Source organism: Abramis brama (genome assembly GCF_963993115.1).
Source record: "Abramis brama genome assembly, chromosome: 4".
NCBI classification, from domain to species: domain Eukaryota; kingdom Metazoa; phylum Chordata; class Actinopteri; order Cypriniformes; family Leuciscidae; genus Abramis; species Abramis brama.
The window spans coordinates 45,619,190-45,639,485 of record NC_139966.1 but is presented as its reverse complement, the minus strand read 5'-3'; the positions used below and the strand labels follow the sequence as shown (position 1 = coordinate 45,639,485).

The window sequence follows — 20,296 nt, the reverse complement described above, 5'->3', positions numbered from 1 at the left end:
GTGCTACTACCATGCCTTTATTCGTAATGTGGTTTGTCTGTGCTGTCAGTGTGTTTTGTTGAGTGTTTTGTCTATCTAAGCATCTAGAACACGCACTTCTGTTGGTTTTGGAAACGTTGGGTTGATCATTTATGAAGTGCAGTTATGTCAAGCCGTTTGAAACAAAAGAAACCCGCATAGATTTGTTTGTTTTAAAGATCAGGAAGGTTTCCATGCTTCTGACTGTCCTTGCGATGTGTTTAGTTTGTGCCGTTTAATTTCTGTCTTGTGTAGGATTATGACGTCTGCACATTAAAAGTAAATTATGCAACACTCTTTGGGACAGTGTAAACTTCTGAAAGGCTCTGGGAATGTCTCGTTATGTTTTTGTCTCGAGCAGTAGGAACTAGCCTTATGATTGGCCACTCTGTTACTACCCGGAAACTGCAAGTAGGTGGGATTAAACAGTGAGTTGAGTGACAGTATTTCCTAGTTAAAGCTCAAGTGTGTAATTTTTTTCTTCTTCTCCCAATGCTAAATTAGGCTACTTTCTTCTCTCCCAATATGATATGCAGATATATTTATCTGTTATCTCTTATTAGGTTACTTTCTCTTAAAAGTGTGTTTAAGTGGCCCCACACACAACATTAGTTCAACAGTCAGGTTCATAAAGAAAAAATCCAATTCATTTTACTGACCTATTGTGAACTATAATGTTGTTAATGGTGTATGCTTTTGTTGAAGAGCCACCAGTTTGCATTATTTCAACTTTTTAAATAAATAATTGTTTAAAAGCGTATTTTTTGGTGAAAAACTACATTGTCCATAATTTTGCATAGAAATCACCTACAATCAGATAATCAAAACAAGCAAATCATGCCTAAAGAACCGCCCACTCCCATCAAGAACTGTGAATTTATAGATTGGACATGAAAATATAGTTTTTATGTTGGTTGTCAGTTGTAATAGTTCTTGGGATTGTGGTTCTTTTACTCATTTAAGGTGTGTAGTCTTTGTCTTTTTTTTCTTGTTTTTTTAAAATTCTTTTTTGATTCAGATCAAAGTGTATAATGTGATTCACCTCGTATGCTGGTTGGCTTGTTTCATGGCTTATATCTCTCAAATGAAGACTTTTTAAAAAATCCCAATGGGAAAAATACTTTTGGAAACAAGGCTGCTGAAAAAGTGGATGGGCACATTGCAGACAATGGTTCGGAAACCTGTTTACTGTTGTTATCTAGCAGTGCAGAAAATTCACACTTCAGGGGTCACGGGTGAAGGACTGGAGGTTAAAGGTGAATGGACTTAATTACTGAAAACAGCTGATGGTAGGGGCAACTTTTTTGAGCCTTTCAAGCAGGTGGCAAGTGTGACCTAAAAGTTTCCTTTTAAAGAAATTAAAAGAAGTTCGGAGGTGGACTATGCGTGCACAGAGATAAATACAGTAATGATGTAATTTGCCTTCCTTTATTATTTTGGTCAGCTGGATCCCACAAACCTTTCACTAGGAAAACATGACCACAGTAATTGTCCAGAATGTCTGGAAAAATGAACAGTAACTTTATTGTTTAGCATTAGTTTTACATAATTGGTGAGGGGTGTGTATTTATTTATTTATCTGCTTAAGTTAGCATAGGAGACGATAATAAGTAGGCCATCCATAGGCTGTTGTGCATTATCCAAACATTTATTTTCTTAGTGGATTCCAACACAACATTGGCTCAACCAATGGTGTAAAGGCCCGTTCACACCAAGAACGATAACAATAAAGATAAATTACGATAATTATATTAGCGTACACACCAGAGGTCGACATCGTTCTGTGTGTTCTATGTACGCGCTTCAGTTTTGTCATCCGCCGCTTTAATTGCTCGAGCTCTTTAAAGGGCCTATATGCGTTTTTCTGAAATTTAAACTCGCGACTGACACCTGTGGTCAAAAAACGGAACTGCTCTTCCTTTCTGCTCGCTCTCGTATGTGCACACTTCACAAGTCATCCGCTGCAAAGAAGTCAACATTATGTTTACAGAGGTAAGAACAGTCAAATACATATATTGTTTGAGAAACTAAGGCTAATTGCTGACTAGCGGTGGTGGCAGAGTGATCTGAAACGTTTAACATGAACGCGCTTGACGTCACATCCGCAGACAGCGCGCGAAAAATCCGACCCGACAGAAAATAGGAAAAATAGGATACAGGCTTATAGGTGCACCCACTGTAAGCTGACAAGGTGTCAGTATGCTCATCAGGAGATGTTTGAGTCATAAATGGTCAAATAAAAAGGCTATTGTTACGTTTATTTTGGGGAAAAAGTTGCATATAGGCCCTTTAAAGCAGGATGAATTCTGATTGGCTGTCAATGTTTTTATCATTCATCATCTGAAAAAAAAAATCGTTCTGAAAGTGATTCCAACGATATTCCAACGTTTCTCTGTACCGTTATCTTCATAGTTGTGGTATGAACTCTGCAATTCTTTTATATTTAGAAAGATTTTTAGAACTGTATCTTAATCGTTATTAGGGCTGCCCCCTAATAGTCGACTAATCGTAGTCGACTAGAAGAGGCTTAGTTGACCAAAATTTTTATTAGTCGGTTAATCAAAGAAAAAAAAAAAACTTGTGGTGAGCTCACGCAGTCCGTGGATAGATCGTTAAGGGCGGGTCCTTGTGATAATTACAGTATGTTGGGCAGGAAATCCAAACGTTTGCATATCATCCATCGACTTTAAATATGGCTCATCAAGTAGTAGCAATTTTATATGGCCGCACGCTCTCACATTAACCTAGATAAATGTGCGCTAGCCTAGTATTAGGTGCCATTCCAAGTTTTTGTGCGGAGTGTGGAAGCACGCGGCGCGCGATCACTTCCATTTAACTTAAACTACTCTGTCATTTTTGGTCTTGCATCAAGAGTAGCCTAATACATAATTCGAAACACTCACAATAACTAAACGTTGTGCTTTTGTAAAATAAAGAAAACAAACAGTATGCGCTTTCTGCCGTCTTGGCCTCTCTGAACTTGAGCACGTCAAAAAATCAACCGAAACTCAGCGTGAACTTTCCTCACAGACATGAGAAATACATCTATCGAAAGCTTGAAATGTCTATTTTTAAATGAACTGATTCAAATGGAAAACAAAAATTCTAAGATTATGTTATGAAATGTGCAAATACGTGCGTGCACTGCTGCGGAGATGACGAGTCCGCATCGCCAACTTCATCACTGCAGCCGAAAACAGAAAAAACACTAGTTCTTGGTGTGAATGGGCCTTAAGTTTGAGGCTGACCAATGGCAGGTGAGGGGAGTGTTCATAAAACGGCAAATTTTGGTGACTTGGCTCAGAAATTACATAATTGAGCTTAATTATGTGAGGATATGGACGGGATCTGTGCATGAGATCTGGGACAGCTCTAAAACAATATGGTGGGTGGACTGTCTCAAATTGTTGTCATTGCAAAACACATGCAAAGACGCCCACCCTCCCCCAAAATACACACTGACAGCCTTGAGAAAACACAAGTTAAATACCCTGTTCCCTTAAGGGGAAACCGACAGACATGTGACAACTGGGAGCAGGTTTCCAGAGTGCCTTCTGTTGCTTGGGACAAGTGTTTGCAACTGGAATGTGTTTTCCATGCATAACTATTGTTTTCCGCAGTATCCTTCTGACATAACCTGAAATGCACGCTACCTTATGAAAGGCAAACATAAGGGCCGTTTAAAGAGAGCTGTTATGATCTGACTCCACGATCCACGCTCGGTAATTTGCTACAGGCACCAGAGAGCTTTGGATCTGGAGCACGCTCAACTGGGAATTCACGAAATGAATGTCAGAATGACCTCGCCGTGCAGAGCTGCCTTAAGCACTTCCTAAGCTTGAGAGAGAGAGAGATGATGACCCGTCTTTGACATCACCAGATACTTCTGAAACATGCTCGAACAGGTCAGAGCTGGCTGTTGGCTTTGACTGGGCAGCATGCAATAGCATAATGTCAATATGTTGTGTAACATCTGTTGCACTTCTCATTTAGCCTATCGTGTGTTCACTGAGGGATGTAGGTTTTTTGAATATATTAATCTGGAACTCAAAGACCTCCTGATTTAATCAGTGTGGACTGATCTCTAGTGGTTCTTGCTTTTTTCTCACGTTGCCAAACCACGTCTTGATCTAATTAGCTGGACCAACTGTAACAGAAGGGCTCATTTCATACTGATTTATTTGCCTTTGAAATGCATCAATAGTTAGCAAGGTCAGTTTACCTAGTTAGTCTAATGATTTGTCATTATGAAATCTTCAGCAATAAATCATCAATATGTCACTGGACATTTATTCACATTTTTCATTTTGACCTACATAGATTAGATTCAATTGTCAATTGAAAAGTCAATTGCATTTTTTTGCTCTTGAAATTTGGCCTAGCTTTAAAAAATAATTGATAAAACATCACTAAACTATTGCACACCATTTATGCTACGAACATAATTTATCTTGTGAAATATGACTTCTGCCTGCTGAATGAACCCCCCCCCCCCACACACACACACACACCGCAAAATATCTTAAATTGACTGATCCTTAAATCTCCTTCAAAAGGTTCAGTGTTTTGTCATCGCTGTCTCCATAGGAATATACATCGTATCCGAATCAGCCATTATATGATAAGTCTCTTTTATGTTCATTTTGTCCCAGCCAGTCACAAGATATAGCGTCATGCAGAGTAGTCCTGCACACAGTATAATATCATCGTCCCGAAGTCCCACTTGATATAGCTGCATGTTAAATGTCAAATGTGCTATGATTGTGTGACTGGGCCATGTCACGCATTATTTCACTTTCAGTGTGGCTAGAACATGGTGTCATGCTAAATTCTGTATTCAGAAGGCACAACCTTTTTTCAAAGGTGATTTGATAACTTGTGCCAGGTTCGAGCATTGTATGTGGAGGTATGTTCTTAACACAAGTGCTATAGATCCAGGAGTACTTGCTATTTTCTTGCGCAACTTGTTGGTTGATTAATCAAGGGACTTTTGTTAATCAAGGGGACTTTTTGAACATTTGTTTGACAAATGAGAGAGCATTTAGGGCCTATTTTATAGTCGGCATGATGGCCACTGGCATAGCTTCCAGCTCTTACATATTCTTTGATTATGCAAACACATCTACATCTACATAAAGAAAAAAAATCTAGGTGTTCCCATTGAGTTGTCCTTTCTTGACTACTAAGAATCAAGTAGAGGATTATAAACGGAAAGCAAGACCCCTTCAGGAATGCTTTGTGTTTCTATCCACTTGTTTGACTGCCAAGGCTTTAGACGAGCAAACAAAGGCTGCATAAGCGATTTTACACAGGAAAAATAAAGAGATTGACTGTTAGACTCTTACAAAGATGATTATACAACCCCATCTTTTAAAAAAAGGCATTGCTGTTTGTAAACAGCATTTGTTAATGGTAGTGAGCTCAGCGGTATGAATCCTCCCCCCGTAAAGCTGCCGGTTGAATAGCAAAGCTGTGCTTTTCCTTGGCTCGAAGTCTCCGTCTTGTTGTCAGCCTGAAGGTTTGTCATAACATTTCAGTGCCATGTATGTGGCGGCGAGGGGGAGGGGGATTCGTAGTGTACCAGCATCCATTGTTCGGCTCCGCTAATTTGAGAAAAGATGCAGAGAGTGGCGAAAGTTTTCCGGGGCCCTTGCCAGCACTGTAAAGGGAAAACCAGCGACATTAGAAATGCCCCCTTGTGTTTAGTGGAATGTATCGGTTCCCCATGGTGCTGAGGCAAAAGCCCTGGTGTGTAAGACCAATTGAGAGCTTTATCTGGTGCGATCGGGCCCTTTTGTGCGTGAGCTGACATCCTGCCTTCCCCAGCCTGCATTCATATTCCCATGGAGTCTTAGGAGTGCATTGCTGCTGTGTTATTGCCTCTTTGTTTGCCAAAGGAAGATATTCCTCAACATTCTCATCTGTTTTTGCTGTTATAATGTGCGTATGTTGCGAGTACGTAACTGAAATGACTCAGAAGGGCTGACACTTGTTGTCAGGTTTACCAAGTATGGATGTTTCCTGCAGCTCAACTGGTAGAACATGGGGCTAACAAAATCAACATCATAGGCTTCAATGCACTGTAAGTCACTTTGGATAAAGCCGATAAAATAAATTGTAAATGCAAAAATAAAACATTTAATTTGCTATCTGTTATATGACTTAAAGGTACATAATGTAACTTTTTTTGTTTTGTTCAAAATGTATATAATGAGCGGGTACATCATGAATCCGTCTTCTTATCCTGAAGCACTACAGTACGCCTATAATAAGTTTTTATATTCTGATTATTTGCGGGATGTCAACCGTTGCGGAGTAGCTCAGTACCAGCGTGACTCTCATATACATAATCTGAGAGAAGTAGCTCCGGCTTGTGCTGCTACACTGTTCTTCTGCAAGACATATGAAGTTTTGTTTATTAACCGCTATATCGGCAAAAGTTACATACAAGTGTAACTTTAAGGAAACTTTGAGAGTAATTATTTACTTATTTATCTATTTTATAGTGTTTATAATGATTTTTTTTTTAAATATATATATTTATGCAATAGTATTTCTTATTTATTATCTTTATGGACCTTGCTGATCTGATTAGCCATCCATTTTCTTTTGTATGGAAAACAGTAGCCTGAACATCCTGCTAAACGGCTGCTTTAGTGTTCCTCGGATGATACAATTTTTTTGACCAGTGCAAGTATGGAAATTAAGAAAATGTTCATCTTTGTATGAAATCTCTTTTTTATTTCAGTTTCTATGTCTAATTATTGTAGCTTTACCAAATGTTGCTCAGAGTTTCTGTATTTGAGCTTAATTTATCTACAAGATTCTAAATATAGATGAGATTATTGACTGGTTAGGATTGTTTCTGTTACAGTGAGTTTGACGGACAGGGAGGGCAAACGGGTCGGGTTGTGGATGCGTCTGCCTCTTGACAGTGGGAGATATGAGGCCCTCTGTAATCCCACAATAACACTGCAGTTTCCTGCACGCATGGCCAACCTCAGGCTGAAAAACAGATGGACTGAAGTTCCTCTCTTTGTCTGATGATTGGGGCTTTGCCACATGTGTGCTTTTTTTTTTTCCCTTTTGAGAATAAGTGAATCACCATTTTTATAACGGTCCAAAACGCACAACAATTATCTGTTAGATCAAATCTAAATGCTGCAGATAAACGGATGTAATCACTACTGTGAAACTAGATAATCAGATTAGCTTTGATGTATATGAATATCGTTGTGACCTATATTAGACTGTCTTGCTCTACTAATGTATAACTATCACTTGTAGATGTCATGTGACCTTTTTTGATGGAGAAATTGGAAGTATTGCATTTGTACGAGTTGTGGTGTAATCAGCTGAGTGCGTATGCTCTTTATCATGTCACTGCAGGATGTTTCAGGTGATATGGTCGTTTGAGCCATGGTGTGTTGCATGCTGATGGACCCTGCCCTTTGTAAGCCATAGAACCCTGTTTGAAAAAGCCAGAAAAAAAAATAGATTTTGTAAGAAATTGAAATGTAGATGAAGATGCCAGCTACTCTCTTATTGTGAAGGAGACAAGGAAAATTATTCCTTCTTGATTATAAAAATATGTAATAGGCTGTCAGTCGGTTTAAAATTGTAATATCAATGTTATAAAACAATATGCACATTATTTGAATGAATCACACATAGAACATTTTTATATATATATGTGTATATATGTATATGTATGTCTATATGTGTGTATATATATATATGAACTCTACTAAATGCAATTCAGGTCAGTGTGCCGAGGGACAAAATTAACATTTTTAGTAGCATCATTATCATAAGAGTGGGATTACATGCAGACTAACATTAATGAAAGCTCATTGTGGCACTCTATTTTGTTGCTGTTTGTCTATGGAAATGAGAGCAGGGTCCACTTGGCTGCAGGATGTGATTCTGGCGAGAGGCGGTGCGTGTTTGGCTGGTTTGTGTGTTCTCAGGAGCTGGCCCCTATGTGAGCAGGAAAGGGATCAAGATCTCTCACAGGAGATTCTGTAACTCATAATAGCTGTGTAGCCTTGTAATGCCTCTAACTTTTATGGCCTTATTTTTAGTATGAAATATATGGTTACTTGAAGTCAAAACTGTTACATACAGTTTATGTCATTTTAGCTCCCATGTAAACAGGTTACCACTTTCCTGCTGCGTGCATAAGCATTTTCTCACTGAAAGTACAAATCGTGCTTAATTTTCTGGTCTTTGTGGAAATGCATTTGACCTGTACACTATATGCCAACAAACATTCTATGGTCATACGTGGCAGTGAACAGGTTGAAGTTTTATTCAAGAGGGCATTTCCATTTGGATTTTACTGCCTTTGAACTGTGGGTTGCGACAGGCATTGATATGTTAAGTGTGCTAAGGCTTTTCTTTCCCCGTCTCTTTTGCTCCATCAGTATTTATTCACCGACTATGTTCAGGCCTCTGGGATCAGAGATTTCATCCTACTGGAGCGCTTCAGATTGCAGCATTCCACTCGGAATAAGAAACTTGTGATGTCGGAAGGGAGGTTAGCTGCTTTCGTACGGAGTAAAATCAAAACAGATTTGGATCCTGCACTAGAGTAGATCAGAATGCTTCACCTCAACATGCCAGCAAATCATGGGCCGCTCAACCTTGACGCTGTGCCATATGTGACTGTTGATATGCTAAATGGGTTTATGGCATTTTGTAGTCTTTTCTGTGTTTCTTTAAGATTTTTTTTATTATAAATTGTTAGATGGAGACCAAAATGTGTGTGGTTAGTTTGAAAATGGCCTTTAGAAAAAAAGTAACCTTCCAAGTTCAGGTCATTTACGCTGCAGTAAACAATATAAGTGGACATCAGAATGGTAATGAAGTCAGTTTGTGGTATTAGATTAAAAGTGAAGGTATGTCGGGTCCCGTGATATTGTTTTCTGCAAAGAGAGTATTGCTACAGACATGCACATCTGAAACCATTTTAACTGCAGAAAAACATGAGCCATGTCAGGTTCCGTGATGTCATTTCCTGTCCTTAAGCTTACAAAAGGGAAAATCAAATGCAAGACTTTTATATATAAAGAATTTTAGTATTATACTGTTATAGTATTTATTAATGTTTTGAATTAGCTTTTATTTTTGGATTTTCAATTTTGATTTGAGGTTTAGTCGTTTTGTTATAGTAAAGTCTATATTAATAAAGTTTTAATGCTTCACATTAAATTAATTTTATTTCAGTTAGTTGCCATGGAAACATTTTCATTTGTTTTTAAGATTACTTTTTTTATAGTTTTAGTTTACAACAACAACACTGATGCAAAACCACATCAATGATGTCTCTGTAACAAAAGCATTTTTTCTTCAAATAGGCCTTATGATCGTTCATAAGAGATAGAGAGATAGTTTCTGAGCGCTGTCTGAGAGAGATAGTTTCTGAGCGCTGTCTGAGAGACGCACATGAAGCCGCTGCTCATAGAGCACATTAGTACTGAACTGAGTGTGTTTTTTTGCCACCTAATTGGGCTTGAATGGTTAAATGTGTGGTCAAAGTGAACAGTCATTTATGTCTTAAGTGAACATAAACAGTTGCAGTGCAATTGTTCTTAAAGTGACAGCAGCCTAATAAACCTGCTGCTATCTGTGTCATTAATGTTAATCATACGACAAAAGAGAAAATCTCTCACTGCTCATGACTGAACCACTTTTGTAAATTAATAAAAATGTATGTATATTTAATTTACACCGTGAAGACTATGCAGTTTTTTTTACACATTTCATTAATTTATACAATTTGTGTAGTATTTCTTATTTCCAGTGCTTGAAGTTTTTCAGGTTGGTCTATTTCATTTGTGTCTTTGATCTATAGTAGTTTGTTTTCCTATATGCTTGTAATAAGTTCCTTTGTTCCTAGTTCTTTGTTCACTGTTTACTTGTCTTCAGTAAGCGTTTTTTTTAAACTTAGGCTAATATTAGTTTTTTGTGATATTGAACATGGTGATAAGAATTAGGAAATTTCAACAGTATACATTTTTTTGACATCATAACCTTATTTAAAGCAAAAATAACAATATTGTGATATATATTGTTATCGTGTAATAAAATTACTTCTATTGTGATTTTGGTCATATCGCCCACCCCTTGGTATAGGGAAATCAAGTCTATTGTGTACGTTTTGTAGCCAAAGGGGCATAAATGCAATCCACTTGACTCCAAATCCTGGATATGTTCAGGCTGTATACTATATACTGCATCTAGCTCTTTGTACTCCAATACTGCTAACAGAAAGCATTATTATGTTCAGTTCAGGCTTTAAACTCCAGGTCTTTGCGTGTCTCTGTGAAATGGCACACACGTATGTCGCTGCCCTGAGGTATGTCGCTGCCCTGAGCACTATTGTACAACTGCTTCCCTTATTTAGAGGGCATGGCATGCAGCGTTTAAGGTCAGACTCCGTAACGGCAATGTATACCAGAGGTTAGCTGGACTCTGACCCAGCAGTGATGGTTAACACTTCCACAGCGGTCCAAGTAAACAGAATAACTGGACAATGTAGGATACATGTATCCGTTATTGGTTGTCTCCATGCTCCAAACTAATTTTATTTTATTTTATTTTATTATTTTATTTTATTTTTTGTTTAATTTTCAAATTAATTATCATACATTTCAAATTAATTGATTAAATTTGTTTTGTAAATGATTATGTTCAAAAAATTATATAAGTTTTATTGCAGCAATGTTGTGTATGTTTGATTTTACATTAAATTGAATCTCATATATTGACTTTATAAAAGCCATGCTTTTCTTTAAGATATCACTCAGTCACTAATAATTGCCTGTATTTTGGTCATTGTTCTTGGTTTTATTTTATCTTTTAATTATCTTTTTTACCTTTTATTCTTTATAACTCTCTATTTTTTAATTATTAAATGGGTCCCAATCTGAAATCAGCTGTTGTTAGTTAACACTATGAGAGATGGTTTAGACGAGATTGCTAACTTTAAAGCTAAGCAGTCTCCGGGTTGTGCTTTACTGAAGATGACTGGTAGTGCTAAATCCCCCCCCGCCCACTCATCCGCTCTCATATCTAAACACACATACATTACCAGGCAGCTGCTACTCGCTTTCAAATCAACAAATGCACACTTATGCTGGCACAGCGGATAATATTTGTAACGTGTACGTTGGCAACGAAAATGCAAGTGTGTAATAATGTTTATTCAACATTCCTCTACTAAAGATGGCTACAGATGACTAGCTTTTTATAAGACATAATGCAAACAGACATATCTGGAGTTGATCATTACAACGCATGCATCTGGATCAGTCCTACATAATTAAGTATAGGTGTTTGCTCTAGTAGGTGCTTGTGTATGATCTCTGATGTGGTATAATGCTTCACAGATAGCAGATGCCGTGTCACAGCAGTGTGGTGTTTCTGTTCTGGCATATATCTAGACGTTCTCAGTGTTTTTACATTATTCAATACATGTTTGATATTTCCTATATATTTGCTCTAATGGCATGAAGATTTTTTTATAAAACGGATAGTTCCAGTCCTTGATTCTGATTGGTTGAGCCACGTTCGAAGCCGTTGTAAATTACTCAGCAAACATACACCTGTGACCGCATTACATTAGTATTATAGTCCAGTCATTTTAAGCCAAAATGGGGGTCAACCTTGAACAAATTGCAACAGAAGCAAACTCAACTGATTTTGTATCCTCAATATGTCCTGAGTAAGGGGGAAAAAAAAGTCCTGAAGAATCCCATTAGGGGAAAGTTTCGAAAAAGACCCAAATATAGCCTATTCATACGCCTATTCATTCTTTTTCTTATTTGAATAGGGTACAAATTTTAACCTTTAGATATCACCATGAAAATTACTGAGTTGATTACTTACATCAAGACAAACAAAAAATGTATTACAAGTTTTTGGAATTTTTTTGTTAACATGGACAAACGGTGCATAATCTAATTACGTATGTGCTAATTTTGCATAAATACCACAACAGATCTAAACATTGGGTATAGCCAATGGTTTCTAAAGTACTTCCTGCCTCTATGTATTAATGTTCATGGGTAGCCTAAATGGGTTACATTCAGACCTTAACATTAAGTATTTTACTGTTATATGTCAACAAAATTCAACAAGACATTTTCACCTGGCTATACCCAATGTTTAGCCCTATATTTGGGTCTTTTTCGAAACTTTCCCCTAATGGGATTTTTTTTTTCCTTACTCAGGACATATTGAGGATACAAAATCAGTTGATTTTGCTTCTGTTGCAATTTGTTCAACCTTTTTTCATAAAATGACTGGACTATTACTGCGCAACTGCCGTTTGTGATTCTTTGTTGCTGTATGTGTTGCTTAGCAACCTCTTTGGCACTACATTGCTTGGCGGAGGAATAAATGTTTTATAATGTTATATTTTTTGTTACTTGTGTTTATTTTATGAATAAAATAAATATTAAAATGAAAATTTTTATGGAGTAACCATTTTATAAAAGCTTATACTCAGCGCCGCTTCGTGCCTAACAACGCACCTTAGCTGTTCTAAATCCACTGTAAAACACGGCTTCGCGGGGCTTATTGCTTAATTTAACCACGCCATTGTTCCCATATATTTTTCAAATGCTTAATGTAAGTTAAGTTAAAAATTGTTTTTATAATAATTTCATTGTTTTTCTCTAAATGTAAACAGGACATTTTTTCTATGAATTTATTTATCTATTTATTTATCTACGCTCCAAGTAGAAGTCATGATCCCTTAATCACGGTAGTGAACGCAGCATAAGCTCATTGTTTTGGTTCAGGAGGAACTGTGAAATGCGGCTGCTGTTTGTTTGTGGTGCTGTCTGTCTACAACTCCGCATAGCTTCATGGAACACGCTTATGATGTGTGATGGCTGCGTGAGTAGGGTGTGCGGAGGTATGCAAATACATACCTTGATATTAGGCAGGTAGCCAATTTTTTTGGTCCTGAGACCAATTTCTGCTACAGAGTGCTTGACTCTTGCATTGTTAATACAAGATCTTGACAAAAAATGTATGCACCTCTTGATGAAAATAACATCACAACATTTATTTATATCAAGAGGTGCATCAAGCTACACACTCCATCAGTGAGGATTATTGCCAAACATATAACATGCTAGAAACATAATAATCACTGCAATAATGATCCAATCATAGGCTCTTTAGCATTTGCCTATTTAAATACAAACAGCGACCTTTTTTTGGCCAGGCAGTGTATATGTACATTTTTTTAATATTTAGCACACTTCTATTCTTGATTGCTATCAGGATGCGAAGTTTCAACAAGAGTGAATGAAAAACATTGCATACCCTACCTTTAAAACACATGGATATCCGTGAACAATTTTAAATCATTGAAACAAACAGTTTGAACTAAAAAGCCAGAAGACAAGGAAAGACTTTGCAAAATGTGTCTAATGACGGCCTTTAGAAAATGCAATGGCCAAGAGGCAATTAATACTTAAAATCACTGAGATATTGACAATGTTACTTCATTTCATATCACCAGCCAAATCACCATGAATATATATTACATTTTTGCCCAGCTTTAGTCTAGAGTACAGCAGATGTCCAGGAGAGATGAGGACTATCTCATGTTCCTGCTGATCAAATGAGAGGTGGTTAATTAGGGAATAAAATAGAGCTCTAGTGGAGAGAGCTAGGAAAAGGGAAGGGAGATTTTTGTCATTTTTATGTGTGTGTTCAAATGTCGTTTTGATGAAACTGTCGTGCTGTTGCAGTGGGGTCCATTTACTGCGCACAGACTGTTACACGGGTATGGTCACTGTAATAATGCATAGTTCTCACTAATTCACCCAGTCTCTTTTTAAAATCTAACTAGAATCGAGAAAAATGGTTAAACATTCATGCATGTGACTCCAGAGGTTAGCTGCACACAGCATAACTTCAGTCCAGAACAGAGCAGACTTACACAGAGTTTCATTGAGCCAGGCAGCTGGGGAAGGGTGTGAGGTTACACTAGGGTAGGATGTTGTTTTAGGGGTACTGGCAATGGCCATAGATGGCTTCCTTTCAGGTTTGATGTCTGCCTTTTTAACCCTGTTTGACCTGATGCAAATCATGACCCATAATCACTCGATGGTTGAATGGAATCTTAAACCTCAAGGTGCGTCTTGTCTGTTTCTCCATCTGTGAACCCATGTACTTCCTCTTAGAGGCGTGCAGACTAAAAACTGTCACACTTCCTGTCTTTCATCTGCCCAACTGTGTGCTTGTGTATGCATTAGAGAGAGAGAGAGAAAGAGAATCTGCCAGCCTTTTCACATCTGTCAGAATGCAACGTCTGAAAGTAAAAATTACATTTGTTTTGTTAATAGGTCAAGATTTTTTTTCTACTTCATATAATTTTCTTCAATTGAGTTCTGTTGTTAGTTAGTGATTGTATATGCTTCTGGAAACCCATAAAGGTGCAGTCACATTTACCTTTGTTTTGGTATCCAGTCATTTCTATGGAGCCCCTAAACTGACCTTTGCAAAAATAAAAAATATACGGACTCTCGCGTGCGCACGAGAAACTTTCACATATGCACGCGAAACTTATCTTGTGCTCACCAGAAAATTCCACGTGCTCATGAGCGCGCAATAGATTCTTGTGAGCATGTGAAATTTGGCGCAATACGGCTGTGTGCATTGTCCTGTTTGCCAAGTATAAGGGTCCATAAAAATAAGTCTGATACAGTTAAAAAGTGCTCAAAATTTGGCTTTGGCCATATTTCAAGGCTTTATGTCCACTTTAAGAAATTTAGCCTAACTCTGTGGTGGCCGAGAAACCTTGCCGCGAAATGGACTCAGTGTACATTGTACATGAATAAACATTGCTACTGTAAAAAATGATGAAAATTGGTATTTTGTTAGGGCAGTATATTTATATCATCCCATATAAAAATGATTGGGACAGTAAAATGTAATAAGATGTAGCATTTCACAAAAACTCACTTTATTAAACCACTTTGTCAGATTTAACGTGTCCTTACTAGTGGCGGAGAAATTCAGCTACCTAGCAACACCTTAGCAACCACCCTAAGAACACTCTAGCAATGCGTTGGTGAGTTTTGCATTCAACCACCACTTACTTTTTCTTCAGAAAATTAAAAAATCTGGCTAAAGTTGTTAATTTGTGTTTGGAGCTTGGGTGGTCACTTTTAGAGCTCAATTACACCTTAATATGAGGTTTAAATAAAATAGTTAGCATATTTAGCTTGTGTGAGGGCCTGAGTGTCTATTCTGTTTTGTAGATGTTGCACCACAAGCTCCAATTGTTTTGTTTTTTCCAACCAACACTAGTAGATTTGAGACCCTGTTAGTTGACTGAGGTGTCTGAGTGGTTTACAAAATAGAAATGCTTCAGACAGAATGTCCAGAGCCCTTGGCATAAACATAAATATTTTAGACCACAAAGCTCTTACATTAACTGTACTGGCGTGCGGTAGAATGGTGATGTATTGTCTTTAATCATCTGTAAGTAATGTTGCGCTAACAAGCAGACGTGCTTTCCACCCCGTTGGCAGTGGGTAAATATTTTGCCTGTGCCCCAAGGCCAGCCGTTAGCATTAGGTGTCAGAGAACAAGATTCCCTCCTTTCTGTGTTTGTCTATAATGGTGAATGAATGCGTCTCAGGAAAAAAACATGCTGCTACGCTGTTGTGCCTTGGCAGTTGATGTCTGCCTGCTGTTTTCATCCTTGGCAATCCAGAATGAACAGGAGGGATTTGCTCCTGCAGGGAGGGGGCAAACCTGGCTATTGTGTTTGTGTCTTTTGCACAAGAGACAGATTTAATTGTAATTGTACCCTGTGACTCATGCTGTGATTCAGCACGGTGGCCGCCGACTTCACTAATAAAAAGTCTGAGAACACACTTTACCTGTATGTCAACCTGCGTACCTGTTTCAATTTTGATCTGATTTAGGTTCCTGTTTGTCTGCGATTTTCATTCTTGTGAATTGCATAAAGAAATGGACCTACAAGAGAAAAATTTAATAAAAAATAACTTAAAAATTAAAAATAGTTTAAAATTATATAATTATACTTGTATATATTTTATCAAATATAATATATACAATTATATAAAATATATAAATATATAAAATTATAATTATACACTCACCAGACACTTTATTAGGTACATGTTGCTAGTACCGAGTTTTTCCTTAATTCTTCATGGCATAGATTTAACAATGTGCTGGAAACATTCTGGTTTTGGTCAGAGATTTTGGTCCATATATTGACATGATAGCATCATGCAGTTGCTGCAGATTTGTCAACTGAAAATCCATAAACATCCCAAATGTGCTCTATTAGATTGAGATCTGGTGACTGTGGAGGCCATTTGAGTACAGTGAACTCATTGTCATGTTCAAGAAACCAGTTTGAGATGATTTGAGCTTTGTGACATGTCGCTGAAAGTAGCCTTTAGAAGATTTGTACACTGTGGTCACACAAGGATAGACATGGTCAGAAACAATACTCAGGTAGGCTGTGGAGTTTTTAATGATGCTCAATTGGTACTAACTAAGTGTGCCAAGAAAATATCCCAGAATCCATTACACCACCACCATTGATAAAAGGCAGGATAGATCCATGCTTTCATGTTGTTTACACCAAATTCTGACCCTACCATTTGAATGTCGCAGCAAAAATTGAGACTCATTAGACCAGACAACATTTTTCCAATCTTCTATTGTCCAATTTTGGTGAGTCCGTGTGAATTTTAGCCTTAGTTCCCTGTTCTTAGCTGATAGTAGTGGCACCTGGTGTGTTTTTCTGCTTCTTTAGCCTGTCTGCTTCAAGGATCGACATGTTGTGCGTTCAGAGATGGTCTTCTGCATACCTCGGTTGTAACGAGGGGTTATTTTTGATATCTGTCCATTCTCTCCTCTGACCTCTGGCATCAACAAGGCATTTTCGCCCACAGAACTGCCGCTCTGTGGATATTTTCTCTTTTTCGGACCATTCTCTGTAACCCTAGTTTCTGAAATACTCAGACCAGACCGTCTGGCACCAACAACCATGCTACGTTTAAAGTTACTTAAATCACCTTTCTTCCCCATTCTGATGCTCATTTTGAACTTCATATATAAACAGTGAAACATTTACAGTGACACACAATAAATGGCCAAATACTGTCTGATGCTGTACATAAAACTATGTAAAAAATAGTGCAGCTGGAGTGACCAAAGTGCTGACAAAATGACCAAAATAGCTCTTACTGCATATATAGAAAGTGTTTGAGCATAAATTCCATGCTGGGATTGTCCCTTATTTGTCTGTCCAGGCTAGGACGTTCTTTTCTCATAACAGACTTCTTAAAGAAGGTGAAACCCCAATGGTTTTCTCCCACATGTGTTATGACCATTTACAAAAATGCTCTTTTATTTTTTTGTTCTTTTATTTTTTTTAACCCAAAGGGCAAAGCAGAACAAGACAGTTTCTCTATAAGATCATATAACCATAAACATGCTTGTCTGGACCTGTTCATTCACACAGGTTTATAAACACTCGTAATCATTTGTGCATGAGACGGCATTGTGCAACCAACCACAACAGCTGGTAGGAATCCATGTCTAAGCACGTGGTGTTTCATCATACATGAACGCTAATCCGATTGGCGCTTTCTCTTTTTCCTTGAATGTATCAGATATTTCTGAGTGAGGTTATTGATCAGTCTTTTGAGTGTGTGAGTAGATTATACATGTGCATAAAGGAACATTGGCCCAAGGGTCTCCTGTAGATTATGGCTTAATCCATACAAATCCATTGAAGGGGGAGGGAGCGATGAGATGGAGGAAAACAGGTGGGTGTCAAGGCAGTGTCTTGTGAGAAGAGAACACGTTTGGGTTGCTTTTTCAGCAGCCGGCTGGAGTTGAACAGACATTTAAGTTACGATCAGTTTTAACACAAGAACTATTTTGTTTTTTGCGTCATTTGAATATGTGGAAGTGCAGACAAAATTTGATTGTGAAATTTGTGGTGAATAATGACATCTGTATTTGTTCCTTAATCAAACCTGCTTCAAAAGACTTGTATTATAACACATGAATCCTGTGGTTATGGATTTTTTCTCCCCCTCTTTGGAGCTTTATGGAGTCAAAATTGCCATGCATTTTGTTGTTGTGGGGAAAAGGGCAGCTTGGACAATCTGCTGAATATCTCCTTTTGGGTTCCACATTGACAAAAAAATTATTATTGGAATGACTTGATGAGGAGTCGATACTGACAGCACTATTTCCTTAATGTGTACAGGATTCATGGAAATTAATAGCAATCTATTTTAAATCTGTGTCACCGATGCTTCAGAGGAGAAACACGTGCCTTCAGTTCTGCTGAAGATTTGATGGAGGACTATTTAATTATCTTTGTCTACAAATGAAGAGAGATTTCGAGTCATCCGCGCTGGTGAATGTTTTTTAAAGCATGTAGGTGGAGAGGAAAATTACCTGTAATTTTCTTCCCATGCTAGTATGAATCCATCTCTTCTTGAGTCGTCTTCAAGATGAGGGGAAACCGGCATCAAAACTGCCTCAAAGGCATGAGGAATAGAGAAAAACCCCTGCAGCCTCCAGGCTTCAGTATTTAAAGTGAGTGTGTGTGTGTGTGTGTATGCCTGTACATGCATGAGCAATTGCTTTTGTGTCCATCCAAAAGAGGCTTAATATACAGGCAAAAAGTAGTCCCACATGTCATTGGGTACAGCCAGACAGCTCAGCGTGGTTCTTCTCCACTGGAGGACTCATGATCACAGTGATGGGCACAGATTCTTTAACAGGTCTTCTGAAGCTACACATACATACACTCGCCCCCTTTCTCTTTTATCTCAGGAGACAGCAGCATTCCTTCCTGAACGGATTGTGATTTCATGTGTTAAAGAAAAAGCCATGTGAAAAATGGAGCTTGTTCCCCATGAGTCATCAGTCCGATCTTCAGGATGGTGTTTGCTCCGAGTCTCTGTGTTCATTGGGAATAAGCAGCTAATGATGGTGCTACATTCTTCAGAATTGAATCAGTGAGTGAAAACATTGTGCAGTATCACACTCTTCCTGGGTGTTTCCTCTATTCTCTCAGCCTCTGCAGATATACTTCACTGCCTAAAATAAACCCATGATGTTTAACCCCTTGGTGACCACAGCTGCTTACAGCTACAACTGATGAAGAAGCCAGCTGGTGTCCTAAAACAGTAAATACTATCAGTCTCTGTCACGCTCACCCTGTCTCGATCTGTTTCCCTCTTATCACTGTGAATGACTAGGAGTGTCATTAAAAAAATGGATTTAATTGTTTATTGAAAAAAATTACTGACATAAAAATAATAAAATATGTACATAAATATACAAAAAATACATATTTTAAATTTAATAGCAACAAAAATGACAAATTCAACTTTTAGATATTTTTTATTTATTTATAGTTAAATATTTGTGATGTAGTAAAAAAAGTAATTGGAATGTTAAACAATTAAATTTTTTTATTTATTATTTTAGCGTTGCGTTTTACTGTTTTTAAACTTAAGTAGATAGTTCACCCAAAATGAAAATTGTCATTATTTCCTCATTTGGTCATTATTTACTCGTGGTCCAAACCTGTATGGCCTTCTGTGGAATAGAATATATTTAGAGAAATGTCTCAAAACTGTTTGGTTACCAACATCCTTTAAAAATATCTTCTTTTCAGCAGAAGAAATAAAGTCATACATGTTTGGAATGACGTGAGGGCAAGTAAATGATTTCATGGGTGAACTATCACTTTAATTAAATTTGATTATATGTCTTTAAATATCAATTTAAAGTGACTCTGCTAATTTTCCTTATTATAGCACCATCCATTCATGAATAGATCTTCAGTTCTGCTTCTCTGTTTTTAAATTAATTAATAAAGTATTTAAATGATTGAATATTAAAAATGTTTCTTGACCGTTTTGTTGTACAAAATTCATTGGCTCCACAATGTTGGATTTTTGGTGATAAATCTCTGCGTAATTACAGTCATTCGGTTCATGCAGCTTGAGACTTCCGCATCAAAAAGCCACAATGAGTGAAAATCGGAAAGAGAGCACCTTCCACGCCTCTCCCGGGAGCCACACAGTCTTTCGCACCAGATGTTTTAAGGCGACCACTTGAAGTTGACAGCTCTGTTTCCCAGTAGAGCAGAGAATCATCATTTGAGACAAGCACTCAACTGGTTAAATTCTCACACAAGTCACAAGACACATCACGGTTCTAACAGAGCGTAAAC

At 37.6% G+C, this 20,296-nt stretch overlaps 1 protein-coding gene across 1 annotated transcript in view; it reads left to right on the top strand.

Moving 5' to 3' along the window:
• The window catches only part of ube2h (ubiquitin-conjugating enzyme E2H), a 31,901-nt gene that overhangs the window by 1,368 nt on the left and 10,237 nt on the right, over nucleotides 1-20,296 (top strand). The window lies entirely within an intron of this gene.